Genomic DNA, 24,734 nt, shown 5'->3' with positions numbered 1-24,734 from the left:
ATGCTTGTGTTGTGTGCGAGACATAAAACAGGCACACATAATGTCCTAACAAGAAAACCCCAGAACAAAGCAAATTCTGAGAAAATAGATGTTTCCTGTCTCTTAAAAAATGTTCATGTTTGTGCAAAACCCGCAGAATCATAAAACTCAACAGCAGTTACACAATTTAACAAGAGAAACTTTAGCTGTAATAAACTGTCACAGAAAGGAAAAATGAAAAATGAAAAACACAGTCTGTTGTTTGATGCCAGAATTTCTGTCCAGTATGATTTCTGGATCATTTAAGATCTAAATAGCTGTTACAGAAGGGGGATAATTTAGCTGCGGGAGCGACACTTTGTTTTTATCAGGCTGTAAACGGGTTTATTTCTACTGTGAAGCTGCACATTTAAAAATGGAAGCCCATTGGTCAATTTGCATAGGTGTTTGCCTATGCAGAGCCTTTACAGAGGTGTTAGCAACATATGTAAACGTGCAATTCTCCAATACACCAAAAGCATGTAGTTTGATATTGATGACACTGTATGTAGGTTGAATCCTGATAGGCTGAACCTGTTTACTGCTTGCAACTGCTGATGCACCAAATGCATAACAAATGCCATCTGACTGTGATATACAAGCCGTTGCACACTAGGCACGTCACATTTTTGCAGAAAAAGTGCTCTGTGATAAATAAATGATCCTCAACATCAACGTCCTGATGGCTCTAAACAAGAAAAGAAAGAAATGGAGATTCTGGCGTTTGATGACTTTTAATCCCGCCCATCAACTTTTTTTCATAAAGTTAAGAAAAACGTTTGGAAACCAAAGCTTCCTCTTACCCCCTGCCACGTTGACTTTTTGGCCAGGTGAAGCTTTTCGCCCTGACAGCGGCGTTGACGCCGTCACCGTCTCTGCTCCACGTGTCCCGTGATTAATCTACTGGTCATTAGGCTGTGCTGAAACCCGATCCTCCTTTTCACTGCTCACTTTTTGTTGTTTCTCAGCCTCGGTGGTGAATTCGAAGCGAGAATACATTAGCATACTAAATACCAGAGAGAGAGGAGCTACGACCTTTTCTCAGGAAGTCAGGTTTACATCTGAGAGCACATCAAAGATAATGAGAAGGTGTCTGTTATTATAAGTCTTTGCTTGATTTTTAACATACTTCGCTAACAATTTTGGGGTCATTACGTGTGTTTCTTTCAAAATAAACCTTTTGCCTTTTGTTTAGCTGCTGCACACCAGCATTAATTCACAACAAGACGTCACAAATAGGAGTTTAAACGTCTAAAATAGCTTTTTTATGAGCAGTGATGAATCAAACAGGCTGCAGCACGGGCCTACTTCACATCCTGATAAAGAAAGTGAAGCAGAACAATGTGAAATTTAAAAAAAAAAGGATCCATGATTTGTATGGTGTGGCCCATAAAGGCAGGCGGTGGTGGTGGTGGTGGTGGTGGGGGGGTTCATTAGCATAACAAGTGCAGTGCAACCAAAAGCCATTTTGCTTCCTTTGTTTCAGCTAAGCAGCTGTCATTTGCAGAACATTATGCATTTTGGATTCTTCTATGCAAATTTTTTTGGGGGGACAATTTTTCCAACAATACGCACTTGGGCATCGAACAGAAAGTCTTTCATGGCATGGACCCCGGGGTGCCGTGAGCCGTGCCAAGTCAAACAATGGCTTCTTGCTCTGAGCAAGCACATCTCAGCCCTTCAATGCACCATTAAGTTCCCAGCACACTGCAGCCTCGGCCGGCTCGTCCACAAACACACACTCTGAACCTGGTCCCTGGGGCCGCTGGGCAATTAATCAAGATATTAATGAATATTGACTGGGACATGCATGGAAATCGATTGTTAAACACCAAACAGCGAGAGCGGGTTAAACCGCACATATCGCTCCGGAAGTAGCAGCTTCGTCAGTGTACCTGATTGTCAGGAAACTTTGAGCTAGAGCCCGACGTCAGCTTTCAGTCATCTCACAGCTTTCATCCGAACAAGGAGTTTAGAAATGTGAGAACATCTAGTTTTTTTCTTCTGGAAGGACTCTCCATTAGTAGCTAAGATTAGTAGCAAAAGAGTTTGAAACCCAGAAAATTGGGATAAATCAGTCTTATAGTTATAAAAATAACCACGATGACTGAAAGAATACTTTTGGTCAACAAGATCTATCTACAATAAGTAAAAGTTGGAAATGATTTCTGTATGTTGACCCCAGGCACTTCACTTGGTTCTATTTTCATCACAAGTTTTGGAGCCAACCTCCAGTGGCCACCGGATGAATTGCAGTTTAATTTTTCAGTCACGCTGTTGCTGTTGGTCAAGCAATCTGGTAGTTTCCATGAACAGGGTGGTCCTGCATGGGGTCAGATTCCCAGCCTGAGTTATTGTTTCAGCCTGGCCTGAAAATAATTTGCAACGGATAATATGTTTTAAAGGAAACAGAACCCAGCTTGTGCTTTGTTTTCTACTAAAATAATGATGACTGTAGTTTATTATCATGCATTTGTAGTAAGCCGCAAAGCGTTCCCCCTTAAAACATTTAATTTAATGACAGTGACATAAACCATATGTGTCAAATATTTTATTTAAATATGCTGAGATTAAGCTTCAGAAACACCTAACAACAGATAATTATGATTACTTAGTGTTATTTATACTTAATGATGCTATGTTAATGAATGATTTGCTTAATTATCAATGAACTGATCTGAATGAACTGTTATTTCAGGCACTGAAACATCAGTACTACTCAGTACTAGTGGTGTGGAAGATCTTGTGAAAATTGATGACTTATGAACACAGAAAAGTACCAACAGACTTTGATCCACCATGAAACACCATGTGGGAAGGATCTGATTCATTGTTCAGCACAACAACGATCCCAAACAGACTGTTCTATGTACTAAAGCATACCTCGATAGAAAAACACACATTTTAACAGTCATTACAGAAAGACTCTTCAGGCTGTGTTGAAGAATAAAGGTGGTCTTAAGAAATAAATATTGACTATCAAGCTCATTATATTGTACAAACTGCCTGACATACTTTATATTCATGTATGTTTGCACGTTTCAATAAATCACTGCAGCTATTTATCGTTTTGTTTCGTTTATGCTTTGCTGTATTGCAAACCTCAGTGCTGTCTTTACATTCATCAAATATAGGTCACTTTGCTGTCTCTTATCTCCAAATATATGCCTGAATAACCAGGATCAGACTCAGCAAACAGTGGGCTGTTAGACAATAATATTACAACCAAATACACGAAAGCTTTTCTTCTTCCATCAATATCCTCTGATTCCTTTTAGTGTAAATGACTCGTCAGGTTTATAAACTGTATTGAACTCAGTTAAAGGAGAAAAACAGTAAAAACCAACTACACTGATTAAAAAAAATTTGGGTTTTAATCAGACTCCCTAATTGAAATTGTAATAAACATTTTTCATTTTCTTAAAGATATTGGAAACAACAAGAAACAATAACTTAACAGCTATTGAAACAGATTAATTGGTAACTAAAATAACCAATAATCATCACTGTTTTGCAACCTATACATAGAAAATTGCCCATATCCTCTAAAATCAAATATTTTTGATAGCTGCTAAAGATTTCTACTCTTTTTAGGGTCAGACAAGCCTTTGATTGTTGGCAACCATGCAATAATACCAATTAATTTGAGGTTTTTCCATATTTAAATAGCTCTCTGATAATAATAAAATGCCACTGCTATTTTTAAAGGATGACTTGTCTTGTTCCTGTATAACCTCCTTACCTTTTGAATCGTCAAGGAAAGGGGCTTTTATTCAGACAATGAAATTAGTGAACATAAGAAAAAATAAAAGGATATTTGATACAATGCTCGAAGAACAGAGCTCTGTCCTCCTAAAACATTCAAATATTCAATAAAGCGTGATATCTGTGGAGAGAGGGGAAGTTCCTCTCTTCTATCGATCCTGATCCTCCTGGCAGAGCCTTTCAGAGATGAACTGAATTAGTGTGATCGTGTGTGTTCGTGTGCATATATGCGTGCATGTGTGGGTGGTTTCTGTCATGTTTCACTTCATTGTATTACTTGAATTATAACAGCGCGTAGCCCCGGGCCACGGCTCTCCCTGAACGGGCAAAGTCAACTCAAATTGGGTTATCGGAGACCTCGGGCTGAGCAGCCGGGCCACCAGGAATCCAAAATAAAGCAGCGGCCCCTTCTCCCCCCCAAAAATAGACCATCATTGGCAGGCAGAAACCAGGTTAATGCTGGGAGAAAACTTCCCAAGGATTTTCAGCGAGCTTGTATCCTCCACGTGTCCTCCTGACCTCCACAAGCCCAAAGTTCACCCCCTGAGATTAAAAGGTGAGCTTCTACCGTGGTCCTCAACCTCATGGACCAAACAAAGGAGGCCCACTTTGAGGTCAGGGTTTGACCCCTGAGGGCAAAATCAATGGCGTTATTATAACTGTGAACAACGAGATTACATTAAATCAGAGAGATTTAAAGAAAGTCGGCCTTTTCACTTCATCTCAAACCTGAACAATACAGTTTCCGGTCATCAATAGAAAAGTCCGAGACCGTGATGCTTATTGGACGGAGAAGCTTCTAGATATGAAGCCTGAGGGAAGGTCAAGACAGACTGAAAGGACTGAGATCTTTCTTTCATTCAAAGCCACTAAATGTGAAACCCATTTTACTAAAAACAGGTTGTGTCAGTTATTTCTTTGGTACTTCATGTCATCTGCCCCGCAGACAAAAAAGTCTTTATCTCAAAGATGTTTCCTCTCAGAGCACGTTCCAAGAAATATATATGATAAAGAAAGTGAAATATACATTTATATACATCTATATCTAGTTATATTATCCATCTCTATAAATCTGTGTATCTATTTATATAACTCCATCTATATCTATACATAATTATTAGTGTTCATTAATCTAGCAGCTGGAGTTTTGCATTCAGCATTAGATAATCTAGACTTATTGTTAGATATGTGTGCAGTAGGGAAGCTAGTAGGCTAAAATCTCTGAAGTCGTAATACTGGAGACAGCCACTGGTGTAAGCATGCAATGAAAAAAATTGCATTTTTGGTTTAATGTCAACATGTCATTGCTATAGAAGCTACAGTCATGCTAGCAGCTTGCTCTATGAGGCAGGTCCTCGGGACGAGTGGGTACGTGCCTAAATAAGAAAATTCAGCTGATCTATGTTTTAAGGGTGATTCCACGAGGACCTCTGAGCCACTCCCTGGTCAGTCATCTCTGACACTCTTTGAGCTTCACAGAAAGATGGTCTATAAATAAAGTGCCTGATCGCCAAACAGGAAGGTATCAAATGACATTCATGCCAACCCATCCAAAAATTTAAAAATATTTCAGTCAAAGCCAAAAATATCAGTGTTGCGGTGACAGCAGAGGACAATTCAGGATTTGGCAAAAGTTAGAATCCTGTTGGCACAGTTCATGGTAAATCCTCTAAAAATCTGAAAAACACTGTCCTGACTTGACAAGAGAAACAATCTGGATCATTTATTTAACTTTAAGCTCCAAAATTGAGCCAGTTTAAACAAAAGTGATTTAAATCTAAAGAATATAATTGCGAAAGCAATAAAACATCAGACAGCTGATTTCTAAGCATCTTAAACTGAATTTGGAGTCCACAGCTTTCCTGCATGTCTCCTTTCTTTAAATTCAGTGAACGTGAAAACAGCTCATGGAGTGATGACTGACGTGGCGTATACTCATTCAGCCTCTTTCACAGGATAATCAGCCATGACTATACCATGTGGTATGGATCATATCACATGTTTGGGAGGTGGGGGTGGCTGCATTACGTGAAACAGGGGCTTCTGAGCATGGGCTTGTTCAAACATCTATTCTGACAGCGGGATTAGAAGCACCTGCCAGCAAAACAAAGGCAAGCCTCAAGCCAGATGAATGAAGTGCCACTAACTGCAAGCTCCGCCCCCATCCCCGCCACTACCAGTCTTCTCAACTGAGGGGAGATGTAATGAGTCAATTCAGCTCTGAAGACGTTACGCCTGAGAAAAGGTTCAAGAGAGATGTTTTTGGTGGTGTAAATACCCCCCTTAAATCTGAACTTGAATCCTTTAAAGTCAACAAACAGCTTCGGTCTGGAGCTGTTTCTGCATTTTTTTCATTCTCAGGGATCAATGTGAGAAAGTGGAGAAATAGAAGGACACTAAAAGGAAACATAAAAGGAAAGGAAACATAGACATAAGTTCATGGAAGTGATCAACGAAATATCTTTAACTTTGTTCAACGTAGTTATAGGTCATAAAGGTTGGGACGCTCAAAAACCCCAATATATTTAATGACTTTCATTACAATTTGGAATTATGTTGATGCTTACAGTATTCCTTTTTTTCAATTGTGGTTTTATCAAGATATAAGTCCTTGAACATTCTTTGGGTCCCCTAATTAGGACGCAAATCTGAATATTCAGGTCAAGTTTGTAGATTTTTGGACATAATGTTTCACAGTCTTGCCTTAACTACGCCAGCTTACTGCAGCATTACCCCAACTACCTGCCACATCATTTCATCATTTATACTAGGGTGGGTTTAAAAATTTGATTTTCTGATTCAAATCAATTGTAGCTTGTATAAAGCAATATCGATTCATTAAATCTTGAATTGATTTTTAAATATAAATGTATTTTTCCAGAAATGCCATAATCTCAGGTTAAAACTCACAAAACTATTTCAACAACCGCCAAACAGCTAAAACAGCAAATGAGAGCAGTAAACACAAAGCGCAGATTGTTCACCCACGTACATGGACACGCCGTTGGGGCTGAGAGCCGACAGCTCACAGATTCTGATGCTGCAGGTTTCGTCACTCACCGACTAAAATTCACTGAACCAGCAGCAAAAGAAGATCAAAACTACGTTTCACGTTTGATAAACATCGTCATTAATTCCCTCTTGCTGTTTTGTTTCCACCACGATAAAATCACACTTCCTGCACAGCTGTCTGTCTCTCTCAGTGAACTTCAAAAACAGCTTCCAATCTCAAATCTCTGTTTTCTGCATTATTGGCTTGTTTATTACGTACCAGTCTACTGTTGTGTACAGCGCTGTCGGCCGCTGTTTCTTTTTTCTTTTTTCTCCAAAATGACCTCCGACAACAAAGTCTAATTTCTGCTTTTCAATACTAAAGAAATTTAAACTTTTTAAAATTATGCCAAATTGCAAAACGCTTATGAGGGTCTCTGATAAAACCACTGTAACTTTGCTCTGCTTCACTTCAGCAGCATCAGGTAATGTTCATATGTTGAGTCACGGTTTTCTTCCGTTTTTGATCTACTGCAGAATATTTTCAAGCGGGTTATCTGCTATAAAAAGCCAGGCCATGAAAATCTCCTTCATTTTTTTTCTGTTTGATCCTCAGTTACTTTGACACAAAGACATCTGCTATGATGCTTACACCTCTGATGAAGTCTCACAAGTGTCAGCTTTGTTTTTACACACAGATATAAAAATACGGATATGTACTGATAAATGGTCATAATTAAAGTATTTCTGACTATCTGAGTCAAAATTGAATCGAATTGGAACCTTGTGAATCGGTATCAAATCGATCATAGAAATCAGTGATGATACCCAGCCCTACTGAGAAGCTGTTGGGTTGGTGCTTATTGGATCTTACTGGGATCTTTTTAATTTAGAGTGCAGGTAGACAGTTCAGGAACCTCACTGTGGGTATTAGTGGCAATCAGTGGTTTCAGTACTTAGGACGATTAAAGTCATAGTAGATGATGTATTAAACCCAAGTGAACCAACCCCATCCTTTAACGTGACAATTTAAAATTATAAAATTGTGCTGAAACTTTTGACTAAGAGTTCTTAAATTAATTTGATTCAATGTTTATTGTGGTAAACTCCTGGGGTGAAAAATTACAAAACCTGCAATCCCTCAAAAGCCCCCTTTCCATTAGTGCCTACTTGGATGGAGGTAATTTTTCAGTATCTGTTCGCCCGGGGTTCCAAACAATTCGACAAGGTACTAAATTGTGATGTTATCAGACTGCATGCAACCAATTGGCTGGTCAGTAACGTCACTCAATGAATCATGAGATCAACTTGTTCACGAAAACCAAAACTGCCATTCTTGAAACCTGGCAATGGGGGAAATGTCTGCAAAAAACAATGCAGCGATCCCCAAGTCTGACGAAAAGCCACAGACTGAGCAGCAGGTAAAAAATTAATTGCGTCACATATTAATTACTTCACAAGACGCTTTGACGCGTTGGTATGATGACAACCACACAACTTAGGTAGTAAAGGATTGTAATGGAACCAGTTGATCCGAGTTGAATCGAGGCAATCTGTGGCGAGTCGATCCGAGTAGGTACTAATGGAAAAGTCCACTTTTGCCCAAAACGCAGTCAATTGTCAAAGGTAAGTCAGTCCCCATGGACCCCATGTTGAAATGTTCAAATTTACAACAGAAATAACTCTTTCAAGGATGGAAACTTATGTCTGCAGCTGCTAGCTATCTTCTAGGTGTCACTTCAGCTAATTCGTCGTGATGCATGCTCAATCATCCAGGTAAGTAAATCTCCAAAAGTTGATTCTGTTCATGCCAAGAGTGATACCATAAATCCCCTATAGCTGCAGAAAAGGCTAACATTGTTATCTTTTTACAAAAAAACAGCTAAACATGAGAGGTTTTTGGACCAATTTTGTGTTCTCCATTCTTTAAGCACCGGTTCGAGCACCGTTTCAAAAGTACCGGTTTGGTACTGGTATCGGATAAAACCTAAACGATACCCATCCCTACATATAGCAAGAGTATATAATATTTCTTTAAACTTGCATATAAAGAGAAACTTATGCAATATTAAAAGCTGTAATCATCTAAAAGATTTTAGAACATCTTTTTTGTTGTCATCATGTCTTCACATCGTTTAAAACCAGCACAATGCTACTCTAGTTTACACGTAAGGGAACTTTAAAGGCCTCTAATCTGACTTTTATTAGAATAAGATGTTTTACTGTGTCTGAGGTTTTTATTCTGCTTGGTTGGCAGATCGATAGGGAGAAACCTCCTGTGGAGAAGAAAGACAAAAGTTCATCTTCTGTTCGACTTTGGGGTTTTTAAGGGGGCGGTGGAGCAGAATGCTACCTTAGGGATAACTAGCCAGTTGAATTGGAGGAAACAGGTTGAATTTACCCAAATGATGTACTGGTGCAACAGAGCAGTTGCCCAAAACCCCATCAGTCATCCATCTCTAAAGGTTTCTTTCCTCATGAATCCTACAGAAATTATTACAGCTTCCATTCAGCAAAGGAAGCCACCCCCCCACTTGGTATCATCCAACTGTCAAACATGAATGCTCCCCACCGTGTTGCATTTGGAACAGGCCTTTTTTTTAAAATCAACCCTCATATGATCTCTGGGTGTTTCCCCCCCTCCCTTCTTCCTCCATCTTCCATCCTCCATCCTGCCCTCCCTGTGTGTTTGCCTTTCTGGTCCAGTTCCCATTTCTAAGCCCTGGGGTATTGACAGCAGCACACACAGTCACTGGGTTTCACATGCTGGTCCAGGCTTCTGTCTTCTCTTTATTTTTGTAGAGCTGAGGAAGCTGTTGATCTGGGAGCCGTTGTCTGGCAAACAGGTGAGCACCCATTAAAGGAGAGCTTTTGATCCCATCTCTGCCATTGATTTGGTACATGGCAGAGCACAATTAAGCTTTGAATGGAGCTCTTTTCATCCTTAACATCAGGGCTGACAGGGTTAATCTCTCTTTAAGTGGAAGTGTTTGTCAGAAACTAAGAGGAAAGAATCTCCTTCACCACTGATCCAACATACACTCTAATTTCAGGCAAACGGCTGCTGTAGTTTAGACTGGTGGAATCTTCATTTTATAGTTTCTGCCAAAATCAGTGGTTTAATACTGTACAGTCACCTGACGGAGGATTCAGGAATCATTGCTCTTGAATTCATTAGTAAGTAGGGTGTGCAGGGTGTGTTTTTGTATATGAAATGGCAGAAACATAACAATTTCTGTTTGATAAGGAGATATAGCTACTGAGGTTTACCTAGAGCAGGGGTGTCCAACTCCAGACCTCAAAGGCCGGTTTCCTGCAGGTTTTAGATATCACCCTGGGTCAACACACTTCAAATGATTAGTTCATTACCAGGCCTCTGGAACACTTCTAGACATTTTGAGGAGGTAATTTAGCCATTAAAATCAGCTGTGTTGGATCAAAGACACCTGCAGAACCTAGAGAGATGGTGCTTAGATGGGTCATCCCTCTAAGGCTCATTCTGAGCCATGAAGACTCCAAGGTCAACAATGCAAATGTTGACAATGCTGCTGTTGAAGCACATGCAATATGCTTACCATGGAAAAGTGGGGATGATTTGTGATGAGAAGGATGGCAGCAAGAGGGAAAGAAAAAGTCTACAAGATGGTAGTGAGACCTGCAAGTATGTAGGGCTTAGAGAAAGACAGGCGATGGTAGAGTTTAAGATGCTAAGATTTTCCTAAAGGGAGAAGCCAAAAGAAGGAGAAGAAGAAAAGTTGGAGACTCTTATTACAAATGTTGTGACAGGACAGTGAAAGGATATATTTTCACCCAAAAGTCCAAGTATTTTTTTTTATAGTGCGTACACCTACAGAAGTTATTTTTTGATGTTTGCACCTCACCAAACAGGTTTAAGCACCTAAAACCAACCATGTAATTTAATACCAGACATAACAAACATTGTCAGAAAAGTCAAAACAACTTGAGAAACAAAGTACAGAAAGCTGTTCTAGATATGTCTTGAATTAAAGGTTTATTGATTAAAAGTCACCTGATCCATCTGCTAACCCAGCTGGGTGGAGTTTTGTTGGAAAATGACTAAGAGGTATGCCTGTGCTTCATAAAATGATGCTAAGAATCACCCCTTGGCTTAAACTATGATGAGACGAGGATCCTTACCAGGCGCCAGCATGTCATGACTTTGAAGTGAGAATGTGTTATTTTTGTCACTATAGCTTGTGAGCTTTCCCTGACAAATGATGTGCTGATGATAGGGGTGTGAAACCAGAAGACACTTTTTTGGGTCTTCTTAAAGTCTTTGAGATACAACTAACTAGAACAGGTACCATTCAAGTTTGGCCACTGTAAAAGTTAAACAGTCCAGAGTGTCATTAATAGATGTGATTGATCACAGCTGCAGCAGAAGACAGAATCTTGATAGACTTTCTTTTTTCGGGTTACTCCAACATGCTTGGATAGTTCAGCTGCCCAGAAAGCAAAACTCCTGATCTAAGAGACTTTGTGTTTTTTTCCTCAGATATGATTATACTGGTATGCAACATGACTCTGTGAGACGAATGCACTGTTGGGGTTAGACGAGGTGGTCTCGGCGTAAAGGAGGCTCCTGGCTCTAACCGACACAGCAGAGAAAACAAAAGTGTGAAATGAAAGCCTTTTTCAAACGAAACCCAGGCGGAGATGAAGTCAGATAGCTAATCCTTGGCTTATCATCTCAGTGTTTGGACAGTGCCGATGCTCTCCAAGGTGGAAGATTTGGGGGTTTAAACCACAGCTGTGGGAGTGTTTGGGGTTTTCTTTCACCCACCTGCAGCAGCTAGGATGCAACTGCTAATTTACAGAATGCTTTTATTTTGTTTTACCATTAGAATTGACTTTGTTGCGCAAATTATGTCCCCTCTGAAAACAAAAATGATACCATAAAGTGCATAAAGTGTATCTAACCATACACTGCGTTAAAGGCTTTCATCTTTTCCTCCACAACAAAGCTTTTGCCCAACATATTCCCATTGTCCCAGTACAATTATCCAGTTATAGCAGGGATGCTATTTACTTTAAATGATAACTACTTATTCTTTATTTTGTATTATTATTTTGTGTGAGATGGATTTGAATTTTGTAGAGTAGGGGGTTATTTTCCAACATATGCAGTATGTCTTCTGAGCCTACTGTGCAAGGGCATTTTGGTTTAGGCATTGGTGGGGACGGATGATTCAACCACCAAACCCTGCCCTGTTTCTTTGTTTTTCCTTTTTGTCTTTGCTTCTTGATAACAAAAAGGGAGAAATATACTTGCCTACATATACTATTTTACATGCTTTTAAACCATTTAAAATTACAATTCATAGTTTTATATGTGAATTATATAATGTTAAATTACTATTAAACAAATGTGTTTTAGACTTTAGTTTCCTTCAGCCATATTCCATATAAATCAGGTATCATACAAAAATAAAAATAGCTTCAAATACAATCATGACAATAAAAGAATATGACTTTAAGGACTTAACAACATTACTTCAGTTATATTACACCAACTCTTATATGCATTAGCACTAAGGGAACACTGAATGACCTGGTGGGTTTTGTCCATAAAACTACTCATCTAAGATGACCACAAAGTAAAAGATCTCTCAGCAGCAAAATTATGCTACATGCACACAGTACTGCTAGAGCTGTAGACTGTGCTTGTGGCAATCTTTAGCTAATACTTTATAATGGCAGCTCAAAATTGCTACCAATTTCAAAGAGCAAATATAGAGAAAGTTTGCTCTGAAATAATAATTTCAGAGCAAAAACTTAGCTAAATCTCATTGCTGTGAACTCTAATTAGACAGTAGTACTTGGCGTTCAGGCCATTTCCCAAGTATCCCAAGTTCCCTACTTGTTAAAGGCAGTTTATGCTCACCACTGTTGCTCTTAAATGTGACAAAAGCACCGTCACAGCTGCTGGCACTTCATCTATCAGGCCACATTACAACTGTTTAATGTTTTTCATCCACTGAATGTTGTCAAATGTTTGGCACTGTTTATCAGTAATGTACACTCTAGGTATGCGTGACTATTTTTAAAGCTTATTACATTTTATATAATCTTAGTACTCAAGCTGCACCATGTAAGCTGCATGTGGAATCGTGGGGAAGTTTTTGTGTTTACCTGCAAGAAGCCAGTGATCTTCAGCAGCAGCTCATTCCTGAAACAAGACTAACATCTGCACTATGAAGACATTTAGAAAAAAAGCTGCACACGTTCATCGGAAACCTTCAAATACATCGTAAAGGTGGGCGTTTGTTTTGTTGCGCGACAGCAAGAGGAGAAACCAGAGGTCAGCCCTTTGCTGTTTCACTCTTTCAGTGAAAAACACCCACTCTTCTTTGGTGTTTGATGCTTACTGAATGTTGACTGCTGTTGTGCTGCAGGAGCAGGTCAGGAGGTCCTGAACTCGACTTGACTCATTTAATTGTAATTGTTATATCTGTATGTAACCATAGAGAAACGTGAATGGTGTTTTGTGCACAGTAAGCGTCCTAAAATGACGCAGCTTGTGCCCAAATGCACAAGACTAATTACTGTTTTCTTTTTACTTTTCATTTGATGTTTACATTTTGGTTTTTGGTTTATGCACATTGGGTTTTTGGTTTTAGCTTGGTTTGCAGAGTGTATACAGAGTAGAGTGGAGTAAAAAAAAAAATTGTTTAAAAGATCATGAGCAGATGGGAACAAACGAGTGCTGGGCTGTGCCTTTGACATGACCTTCATTTAATAGAGATGCACCAGAAATATGTCAGCTCCAGTTCGCAACTTTCTCCAATTTGCTCCCATTTTTAAGATTGACATTACCAAAGAGGAATATTTATAAATCAAATCTTCCTTTAAAAGCAGATTGATGAAACTTTTTACATAGAGCCGCTGTTTGTGAAACCAAGTTTAACTTCTCTACCACAACAGTGCCCAAATATTTTGTTAGTCTTAGCCACACATATTTTAGTTGAAAGTCTGGTCAGAGCAGTAAACAAATTCGCCAAGGACTGGGCCTTGAGCTTGCTCCTTAACCTGTTTGCAGTGTTAAACTCTTAAGTAAAAAAAAAAGACACCAAATGATTCTCAGTGCTAAAATGTGATGCAAAAGGATCCAAACCAAATGTCCCTCTGTGATGGGACACTGTGAGACCAGGCTTGCCAAATCCTTCAAAAACGATATATATTCTGTGTTTCTGGGAATTTAGACCACCAAATTTAAGCCTGAATGTTTTAGTTTGCTGCAGGAAAAAATGATTATGAACACAGCCCTCCACATGTTTTTACTCACTGCTGTTTTCTTTGTCTTTTCTCTGAACTGTAATCGAGTTTGACAAAGTGGAAAAGTAAAATATGAAAACTTTTTGGTGAATTTTGGCTAGAAATTGTTCTTTTGAAGTATATGGCTTTTCCTAAAAAAAGAGGATTGTTTATGCATGGACTGTGAGGGGGACCAAACCTCAGTGGGTGTACATAATTTATGTATAATTCAAGCTGTTAAATGTCCCTGCTAGCATGCATGGGGACCTGAGTGGCCCTTCTTTAGAGTGTCCTTCACAAACATTATTAATCAGGCCCCCCATTCTCACAGGCCTCTGCTCTCGCTTCACACAAAGGTTGAAATTTATCCCCACACATCAGGGTTGGGAATAGCTCTGCTGCACATACAGTATTCATCAATCATAGCCTGAATCCATTGTCAGGATGCTGAGAGTGTGACCCAGACGCTGCTGCCATTAAAGGCTCTGATCTGGGAATGGGAAGCCCACGCCGCTGCTGTAAAAACATCAGCCAAGCGGCTAAAATGTAAATGCATGAAAATGTGCAGTAAAACAGTGGGTTGGGTCATTTGGGATTCTTCAACTGGATCCTGCCAGGGAAGGTTGATGGCTAGCAGAGCATGTGGACTGGACTTTTGTTTTGGTGGTGGGAAAAACTTCATGTCCGCAAAAAGGTTTGTGGAACTAATCTTCATCTGACCTAGGCTTAGGGTTTTGATTTAGCCACATGTGAAATGAGCAAAAGTAAAGTTCTAAAAGAGTTTTCATGGTAAAAGAAACTAAATTTAACCATAAGTGAGGACATTAACCAAACCCTTACCCTAGATGGGTTGCCCAAGACCTGGTGGATAAGAAGACGTTAACTAGCTGCAATTTTTCTTGAAGAGCAGAGATATGTTTCATGGTTTCATTCCACTAAAACCTGCTTCTTCAGCATTTGTGCTGTAGTGGGCCTTTTGAGCTTTGTTGTTCTTATTTTCGGGTCACCTTTGTACAGGTCTGAGCACCAGTCTGAAAAAATAAAACCCAAGTGTGTAAAGGCACTCCCAGTCATCACTGGAGGCTGTTGATCAATTCACTTGCCTCACAACATCGCCCCCAAATGTATCAGAAAGGCGGTAACAAAGCCTCACTAAAACCAGTTGGGTGAAAACTGAACAGACAACAAAGACTAAGATGATCGTCTACAGTGTTTGTGTCAGCAGCCAAACCTAGATGACTTATGCCAGGCAGGAGGAAAGACTCAACAATACCTCAGTAACAACAAGAGAAACTGCCACAGCAAGGGAAATTAGACCAACCCTATCCAAAGTCATCTTTGACTGATGGAGATCTACCACCTGCCAGCAGCCCCTAGATAGACCCAAAAGTCACTGGAGGGATCATGTATCTCATCTGGTGTGGGAATGCCACAGGAGGAGGGACTGGGAAATCCTGCTGAAGAAAAGGACGCCTGGAATACCATGAATAACCTTGTACCACCCCGACCTGACTCTGGATAAGGGGAAGAAAATGGATGGATGTTCCAAATTATTCAAGTAGTTGGTCTTAAAAACAGATCAGAAAGTAAGAAAACACTAAGCAGCCAAGTTGAAACCATTAATCAGCAGCACCCTTCTTTTCCGTACACCTGTGCAGAACATGGTTACTGAGTTACATTTACTCTGAAACAGTTGTTACATCAGAACCTGCTAGAACCTTTCATAATGCAGAATCACGCTGGTCAGGAGGACTTTCTGTATATGTGGATACTTTGTGTTGACGTAGATTGATGAACATACAAGGAGTTGGTTTTGTAGGTCCTGCAAAATGGACCAGAACAATTAACTCAGCAGAGCATGCTCTGTATGTATCTACGTCTTCATTTAAATGATGGAGCACCTCCACAATCCACAATTCAAGACTCTAGGAAGATCGTTAACGTTTCTTAGACTTGACTGAACTCTAAACTTGAGGACTCATTTCTTGAAAAAACTGAAAAAACCTTTCTTGTATCCTGTCATTGAGATTTAATAAATACAATAAACGGTTAGCAGCAATGGTTTGAACTTAAAAATTTTTAAGACTTGAATTTTTGACGGTCTCTCGGATTGTCAGAGTTGGTTGTCCATCAGGGTGGTCAACACTAGAACACTACACAGACAAGTAGATGCTGGATCTTGATGCCACCCATTAAAAAAAAGCCTGATGGTGAAACATTTTAACTGCTGCTCCTGCCACCTGTCTTTGAAGCTCGCGTCACCTTTGTACCTGGTTCATCTCTGGAGCACCTGGGAAAACTTTGCAGATCAAACTCCGGTATTATCCCGAGCCCCAATGCGGAGCACTTTGCTCGCTTATTTTTTGTGAGAGCCATTTTTCTCCCCGTTGTTGCTGTTGAGAGAGGAGGATTACTGATGTACGGGCTTTGAAATATCAAAGCGTTTCAAATAAAGTGATGCCTCCGTCCTTTTATGCCATCACTCATTAGGGAAGCTGCACTCAAAAGGCAGCTTTGTACGGGGAGTCGTTTTAAGTTGGAGATGGCTTTACAATAGATCACCACGAGCACAGTGAGATTTCAGCCTAAGAACGTGAATGAAAGGCTATGCAAATTGCAGCATGTACATCAAGACTTTCTGAACTGGAATGACCTCGGCCTCCTTTTTTAAGATCCTAAAGTTTTTCTCTTACAGTGACAGGTGGAAGGAGTCAAAGGCATCCTATCTTGTTTGAGACAAAAGCTATTGAAGGGCTGACAAGCTTGTGCATGGAAGGGCTCAGCGTGGCTCGGAAAGAGTGGCTGCAAGCGATTGAAAGCGAGACAAACAGGGAAGGAAAAACGAGTGTACCTCCGGGCGACTGCGACCTATAAGACGCTGTAATCTGGCGTCTTTTTAAAAACCATCTCTGGCCATCAAGACGTGAGGGTTTCTCTCACGCTGAGGCCGAGAGCTCCGAGACGGAGCCTTTCAGAAACTCTTGATTTCTGCCACGGTGGCTGGCCCCAACTATCTGATAGCCTTTCTCCTTTTACATGGTGGCCTTTATCGCCTGGCTGAATGGAGACAAAGTGGCCTTACCTGACCTGAAGCAACCTCCAGGTACGCTTTACAGGAGTGTCAGCAAAACACTGAGGGAGCAGCCAATTTAACAGGTTTCCTGCAGCTTATTTAAAGCAAAACAAGAGTGAGGGATGGTAGACTGATGTCCTGGATTCTGGTATTTATAAGCAAGATGCGCACACATACAGATTTAAGTGCTTTTGAGTCATGATGATGCAGCGCACTCACAGAGGCATCACATGGCACCAACCAGTGGTGCAGATTTGAAACACTCTTGACCTGAAATCAAGTCAGAGTGCCAACTGTTATGATGATGTGGCTCATTATTGACTTAACACATGTCTGGATATTTACATTTCTTCTCTAAATATGTGCTACCACAGGCTAGCTTTTTAGAGCTTATTAGCTGACATATCGCTACTTGCCAGTCAAGGACCTGAAGTACTTTATTATATTCGTTTATTTCCTACTGTCGATCAATTGAACTTAGTAAAGTAGTTAAAGTACATTTATGGACAGTGAACTGAAGTACTGTAAGAAAATCTGACTTATTAAATATGTTGTTTTCTTTGATTGATGGATATAAATAAAGACAGATGAGAGGAAGTGATAAGGATGGCAACAGTCCAGCTCTCAGCTAGGATGGTGTTAAAAACTTTTTTGTGGAGTTTCTGCTTCATTGTTGGATTCACTTCATGGATGACTTCTGCTGCCTTTACATCACTAATCTTCTCATAAAAAACTTAATGCCACAAATGCTCTGTTTATTTGTCTGATTCACAGCAGATTAAGTGTTATTTTCTCATTGCATGCACAGAGAGAGTGAGGAGGTAGAAACAGGGGAGCAAAGTGGCAGACAGAACAAGAATCTGCGTGCTTTCCAATAGTCCAAAAACAAACTGAATACTTTCACTGATATGAATGACTCAGATTGCATTTTACAGGATTCATACCACTCTAAACGTGGCTGCCTGACGCTCTGTGCTGTGTCTGCACAATAAATGTAACTCAGAAGCTTCTGTGTAAAAATCTGCTTCTCCTCCGGAGGTATGTAGTAGTAGTTTGATTTTCCAGTGTCTTTCCTGAATAATGTGACTTTAATCGCTTGATACTTTGGTGTACAGCCCTTCTGGGAGTAACCTCTTTAAAATTCTCTGGAAAATCCACCCAGAAACACTAAACTGAACTATTCATTTTGAATTATTTAAGAACACTACAATCAGCCATCCAACTGAATAGGTTGCATTTGAAAGACACTTTTTGAAAGACTCTTGCAATGTGTACCTAACTGAACTGAGTTTGCAGGGTTAAATATACCACCTCTCAGCCTCCTAATAGATGCCCCTATGGCATAAATATGAAAATTCTAGACTTTCTTCTTCCTTCTTATCGCATTCACAAGAATTTCCCCGAGATTTGAACTTGTCTGAGATTTTTAATAAATGCATTCCAATCTGAAAATTCTACGTCACCTTGTTCTTGAGTTATTGTTCACAAAGTTGGGTGTCCACACCGCCTGCCTGATGAAAATAAGCCTCAGCTTTTTACAGCTGAGGGGTGAAAATGGGTTGAATACAACTCTAGATGCTAAAAGTATGTTTTTTAAACTTATGTTTAAATTGCGGTGCACTCTGTGAATGATACTGTGATTGGTTTGATCCCAGAATCACCCCTGGTATTAATGTTGGTTTAACAAATTCCACAATATTGCGGAAAAGAACTACTCTACCCACAATCCTTGAGTGAAACAGTGACATTTAACTGGTGAAGTTTGTGGTTACCATTGGAATGTCCAAACCTGTGAGCACTGGTGAGCGTAAACCTTCAGAAACCCTGAAAGCAGCGACTGCGGTCAGGAATGAAGCTGAGATTTGCAGTGCCTTATGGGAAGAGTAGTTCACTGACTGTTAAAAGTAATTATGTACACAGTCTGGCAGCTTTTCCTTTTTTTTTGTTTTCCTGCTTTTTTCAATCCAAAACAAACATTTTTATGATCATGATTCACTTCATAACTGATCGGCTGTGTTTAAGGATTAGAAGTCTTCAAACAAGGATTTTCTGAAATGCCAGTGAAGAAAATGAACTGGAAACCACAACCATTAAACAGCAGGTGGTCACTGTTGAGCTCTATTTCCAGGGACAATGATTTGGCTCCAAACCACATGACCACATGCTCGGCTTGTCCTTTCATGTTGCCTCACTGCTGAATGTGTATGACTGTTTTTTTTATGTTTTCTTTTTTACTATCCTGTTTAAAAAATGTTGTTTGTAATATGTTTTATGATGAACCGGATGAAACCACAAGTCCAAACAATAAAGGTACTCTTTCTACTACAATCAAACCAAATGTTTGGGCAGTGACACAGTTTTTGTGCTTTGTACTCTTTCCCACTTCAGTTTTTGTTTTGATTTTTTTGACATGTTTTATTATATAGTGAAGAACAATCGTAGCCATTTCATAAGACTTTTACTGGCAAATAAATCAAATGTATGCAAAGAGCAAGTATTTACAGTGTGGATCTTCTTCTTGTAGCTGGATATCAGCTTGTATCCTGATTGTTGGAGATTCACTCCTGCAGGCTGATCACAGTTTGTGAGCTTCTGTTTTTAAGGACTGACCACAGATTCACTTTTGCATTGTGCTCCAAACACTGGAAATTGCACACATTGCCTCTAAATTGCTCCTTGATCATTAGAAGAAGTTTGTCTTTGATTTTTTAAAATCCTTTTAGTGTTGTCACTCCTTAAAAAGCAGAAGTGCACGAACTATGAACACCTTGGAGCTCTGACAGCGCAGGAATGGACCACCATCAATCAGGATTTGGCCCAGAAGCTGATATCCAGCTTTCTTTCAATACAAGCCTTCAACAGGGTCTTATTGATCACATTTAAATGTATAAAATAAGACAATGATTCATCCAGTTGATCCTTGTCAGGGTTGTGGGGGGACTGGAGCCTATCCCAGCTACCGTAGGGCGAGAGGCGGGGTACACCCTGGACAGTTCACCTAACAGGTTGGCTATAACACAGAGAAACAGACAACCATTCATACACATTCATGATGCTTTAGTCATTAAGATTAGATTAGAAAAATATATGGGAGGAATCGACAGTACTCAACAGGCCAGTCATGATGGTTGTGGGCTGCGTCGGTATGTTCACAGCCAGTTATGCCAGGTTACATCGTCGGGGTTCTAAGCACCAATCATCTGTTTGCTATGCCTGAAATGTCATCTATTACACACAGTAACAGTAACGGTCAACAGGGAGGAGGAAAGGGATTAAATGAGAAATGTAAACTCTAATGGTAAATTATAAAAGCAGCTGGTCTATCAGTTTGAAAAGAATACTGACTTCTGTCATTTGAAGCTGAAAGGACCAATTAGTGGGGCTGTCCCTGTAAAAGTCGCAGTGCAAAAATGGCTAATTTACTTCGACTTAGTTCTGGATCAGTTCCTGGCCAGTCTAACCTTTATGGCATATTTCATAATTCATGTTCAACCTGATACTTGAAAAAATGCCTCTCAAAAAACCTCCAAAAAGGCAGAATAAACTTCCTCTCCTTGATCGGAGTCTGCCTGTTGCTTTCAGTGCAGTGGCTGAACCCTGCGGAGGAGCGATGGGACTTTTCCGGTCGTCTTCAGCCTCACATTTTAGAAACAAGAACAATAACAGCCTCTGAGGAGGAGGTGGAGGACAGAGGGAGGAGGGGGAGAGGGGCGCTATGCTCCGAGTCCTCGTTAAACGCAGCCAGGCCCTGACACAGCTCAACACGAAGTAGATGATTATCAGGTCGCATTTGTTTGACCTTGAATTAGCCTTGACATTTATGCTTGACCACCTCACCCCGGGGTTCAAAGGGAGTGGCGGAGATGCAGAGGTCACGGTGTTCGAGGCAGACGCTTAAACAGCAACAAGAGAAAACCTTATTTTGGACCCTGCAATGCTCCGTAGTGCAACAGCAGACAAAATGATGAAAGATTCACCACATTAGGCTGCAGCCAAACCACAACTGTTGGGTTGAGTGTGTGCAGACACACAGCCTGTTTCCCCTCAGCAATTATCCTGAGATGGGGGAAGATTTATGAAACATTAACATGACATTTTGGTGGCTTCCAGGGCTTTATTTTCCACTCTCTGTGCTCCACCTACAGCACTGGGAGAGCGGGGATAAAGATGTACAGACGCAGAGGCGAAAAGTGACAAATAAGGTATACAAAGCTACAGAAGATAGAGGCAGAGGGGCAAAAAATAGCAGGTGAAGGGATGTAAACAAGGGCAATAGATAAAAGAAAGAGATGGAAGCTGATCTTTTCATGGGAAATTAAAATTCTAAGTAATTCTTGTTGCTAAGGTTAATCAGAGCTCCTCAGCATCTTTCATTAGTTTCCAAAAATCGGAGGCAGTTTGTGAGAAACTGTCTTATTGTTGAGTTTGGGGAGTCAAAACATATGTGGTGTGGGAATCCCGCATTTCACAGTAGGCCTTTAAAGATAGAGGGACGTTATCTCAAGGACGAAACATGTAGACGATGCTTTGGGTGGAGGATAAACTGACTTTTTAAAATGAGGTAACACATCCCCATATTAGCCTTAAAAAACACCACATCTGTCCTCTGGCAGCTGCACTCTTTTTTGGGGGGTAATTTTAATTACCAAATATAATGATCCCCTTATCTTTGATCAAAAAGGATGGGCATTTAGTCTGGAACAATAGTCCTCCAAATATGAATGGGGGGGGGCGGGGGGGGGGCGGGGGGGTGCTGTAGCACTGGCTGCATTCTTTCTTTTAACCAGCAGATTTATGATCTCTGTTAACAGTTTACAGATGAGTTTGTTGTCTCTGTTTTTTGTTTTCTCTGTTGTTTTACTGAATAATATATTATGTTTCTTTTGCAAATGATGGTCCAATTCCATGTTCGATATCTATCTAAGCATGCTGTTTGAGTGTTAAGTTTGTATATAGAGCAGCTTGCAATAAATATATAAACTTCTTTAAATGCACAAATGGAATTGTTTTAATGGGGACTTGTTGATATCTGTTTGTTTGTCTGGTTTTGATTAATGTGGGATGTGGTCTCTTTGCAGTTAAATTGTACTCACAAATCATCTATGTAGTCCGCACTTCTGTTTTGGTGAGTGAAATTTTACGATTTTGTTTTTATTTTTATTTAACGTCAAACTAATTTGCAGTTTAAGGATGCATCTTGTGTGTGTGTGTGTGTGTGTGTGTGGGGGGGGGGGGGGGGGGGGGGGTAGGGGGGTGCATCCTGGCTGCCATAGAATAGAGTCATAAGGAAGTTTGAGAGATCTGAAAATGTTATTTGGACTGGTATTGCACACTGAATTACACATACTGTATCTGTGGTTATGACTGGTGGGAGTGATGTCAGTCATGTGCTTACTAAAACCTCTGATTAGATTCAGTAAAATTCAGGCTTTAGTCAAAACAGCATTATTCATATCTGTAATGTTAGTTTCAGGCTTCAAACTCAGCTTAAAGGTTAAAATGACTTGATTTTAATTCCCACAAAAACTTAACCTATAAACTACCAGATCTCTGGGCAAAGATACAAAGACTGAGCATACAAAGATATCTTCATAACATTTTAGTTCCAGGTGTAATTACAGAATAACTGCACCACCACTGAGCCAATCACCACGATGACACTGAAAGTCCTTGACAACTACTCTAGTGTCATTTAACTGCCTCTTAGCACACACCTTGTCCAAGACATAAAAAACTTTAAAATCTTTATTGTTGTTTTCAGATGCATTTAACGATGTATAACCAAATGTGACAGTAGGGAACGTCCAAATTAATGTCCTTGTGTTAGCAGCTAACACCAGCTATCATTATTAGAAAGCCTCCAGTTGTCTTCAGTTAGTGTTAATTAGCAGTAACTGTTACACAGTTAACCATGCACTAAGTGAAACATTTATAAGATAATTGTACTGTAAATGCTTTAGAAATGCCAGACTGAGCATAAACTATCATCAATTGCTGATGATGTGATTCTATTTAACACCAAATTACACAATTCAGGACAAGCATAGTTCAGTGGTCGAGTTTAGGGATTAGCCATGCTGATAGCTAGTACCTACAGCCACATCTGTTGCCATCCACCTGTCAGTCAAAGAGGGCAAGCTCCCAATAATACAAAATTTAAGACCTAATACAATTTAAATGGGTGAGTTATAAGTAATTCCACTCCCTGCTGAGTTGTCGTGAAGAGGTCAATTAGCTCCAGAGACCAAAACAGTTTTTTTTTAGCTGGCTGTAAATATGTTTATTTGTGCTGTAAAATTGGACATTTTAACACTGGAGTCTATTAAGTCATGGGAGCAGTAACTTTGATGTAAGTAGCATCAAAATGTATGAAGAAAAACAGTCTGTTTCCTTCCATAAGATCCATCCATCCAACTAAGTCAAACTAAGTCAAACTGAGGTTTTTTCCAGCTGTGGAAACAAGATGCCCTAAAAATGGGATATACTTACTACTTAAGTCCAAGATGGGAATTTTATAAATATATTTATCATTTTCAGACACACAATATAATTTTCTTACCAGAGGAAACACAGAGATATGTTCTTATTTCTAGATACTTAATCCTTGAATTGTTTTGCTGATTGCACTAAAGCAGGGTCTTTGTTTGCTGAATTCTACTAAATACATTTCAAGCCTGTGCAGCATTACATCCCCACAGGTTACCCCACTGCACCAAAACCACTACAAAGGCCCGTGTTTGTCTGTGATGCAGCAGAGCAGAGATTAGTAGACAAACCCTTCATTTTCTCGGTTGCATGCATGTGTTTGCGGATGCTGTTTATACGAGCAGATGTTCGTCTCAGAGTGTACGGAGCGACCTGCTCGCCGCGCCTTTTACGAGGCCGTGCCGCAGCGACACAAGTTCAAATAGATCCAGGAAGCAATGGTCTGGAAAGAGAACAACAACAACCTCTTTAAGTGTCCTGGAACCATAATGAACCGTCACATGGTGCTGATTGCCAGACTTTAATGTGGGCAAACAAGACATGAAAGAGGCCTATAAAGAATCCAATGAATAGATAATCTATCTCTCTTATGGGACGTTTGACAAACGAGGAGTTTAGAAGTTTACTGCAACCGGGACGCCCTCACTTTTATCGGGTGTCGCTGCCCCAAAAGGCCTCACCTAAAGACATTTCTCAAACAGCATATTTCAGAACATTAAGAATAGGATTCGCCATTCAAGCTGCAGCATGGCAAGGAGAGGGTTAATCAGCGCTAAGAGCACTAATTGGAAAGCGACTGTGCTTTTTCCCATGACCTCCCTACACCCGTTATTAGCCGTATTGTTCTGGAAAGCAGAATTATCATATAAGCTGCACAAACATCACAATTAGTACAATTTGACTAAAATAAATGGCTCAGCAAGTGACACAACCCTCGGCTGAACTCTGGCTACGTGTTAAGAAGTAAACAGAAACCAGCGATCCTTAAAGCGAGGCTGAGAAGACGTGAGAAAAAGGCTGGAAATTACCCAGGGAGGATGTGGAGAACTTCAAATCCATACAGATGAATCAGCTGGGCTTGTATTTAAATTCACCTGCAAATGGCTTTATTCAACCCCTCTAGTTA

Source organism: Perissodus microlepis, chromosome 23, assembly GCF_051167445.1.
Source record: "Perissodus microlepis isolate ML-2025 ecotype Zambia chromosome 23, ASM5116744v1, whole genome shotgun sequence".
NCBI lineage: Eukaryota > Metazoa > Chordata > Actinopteri > Cichliformes > Cichlidae > Perissodus > Perissodus microlepis.
This window is presented reverse-complemented; position numbering follows the sequence as displayed.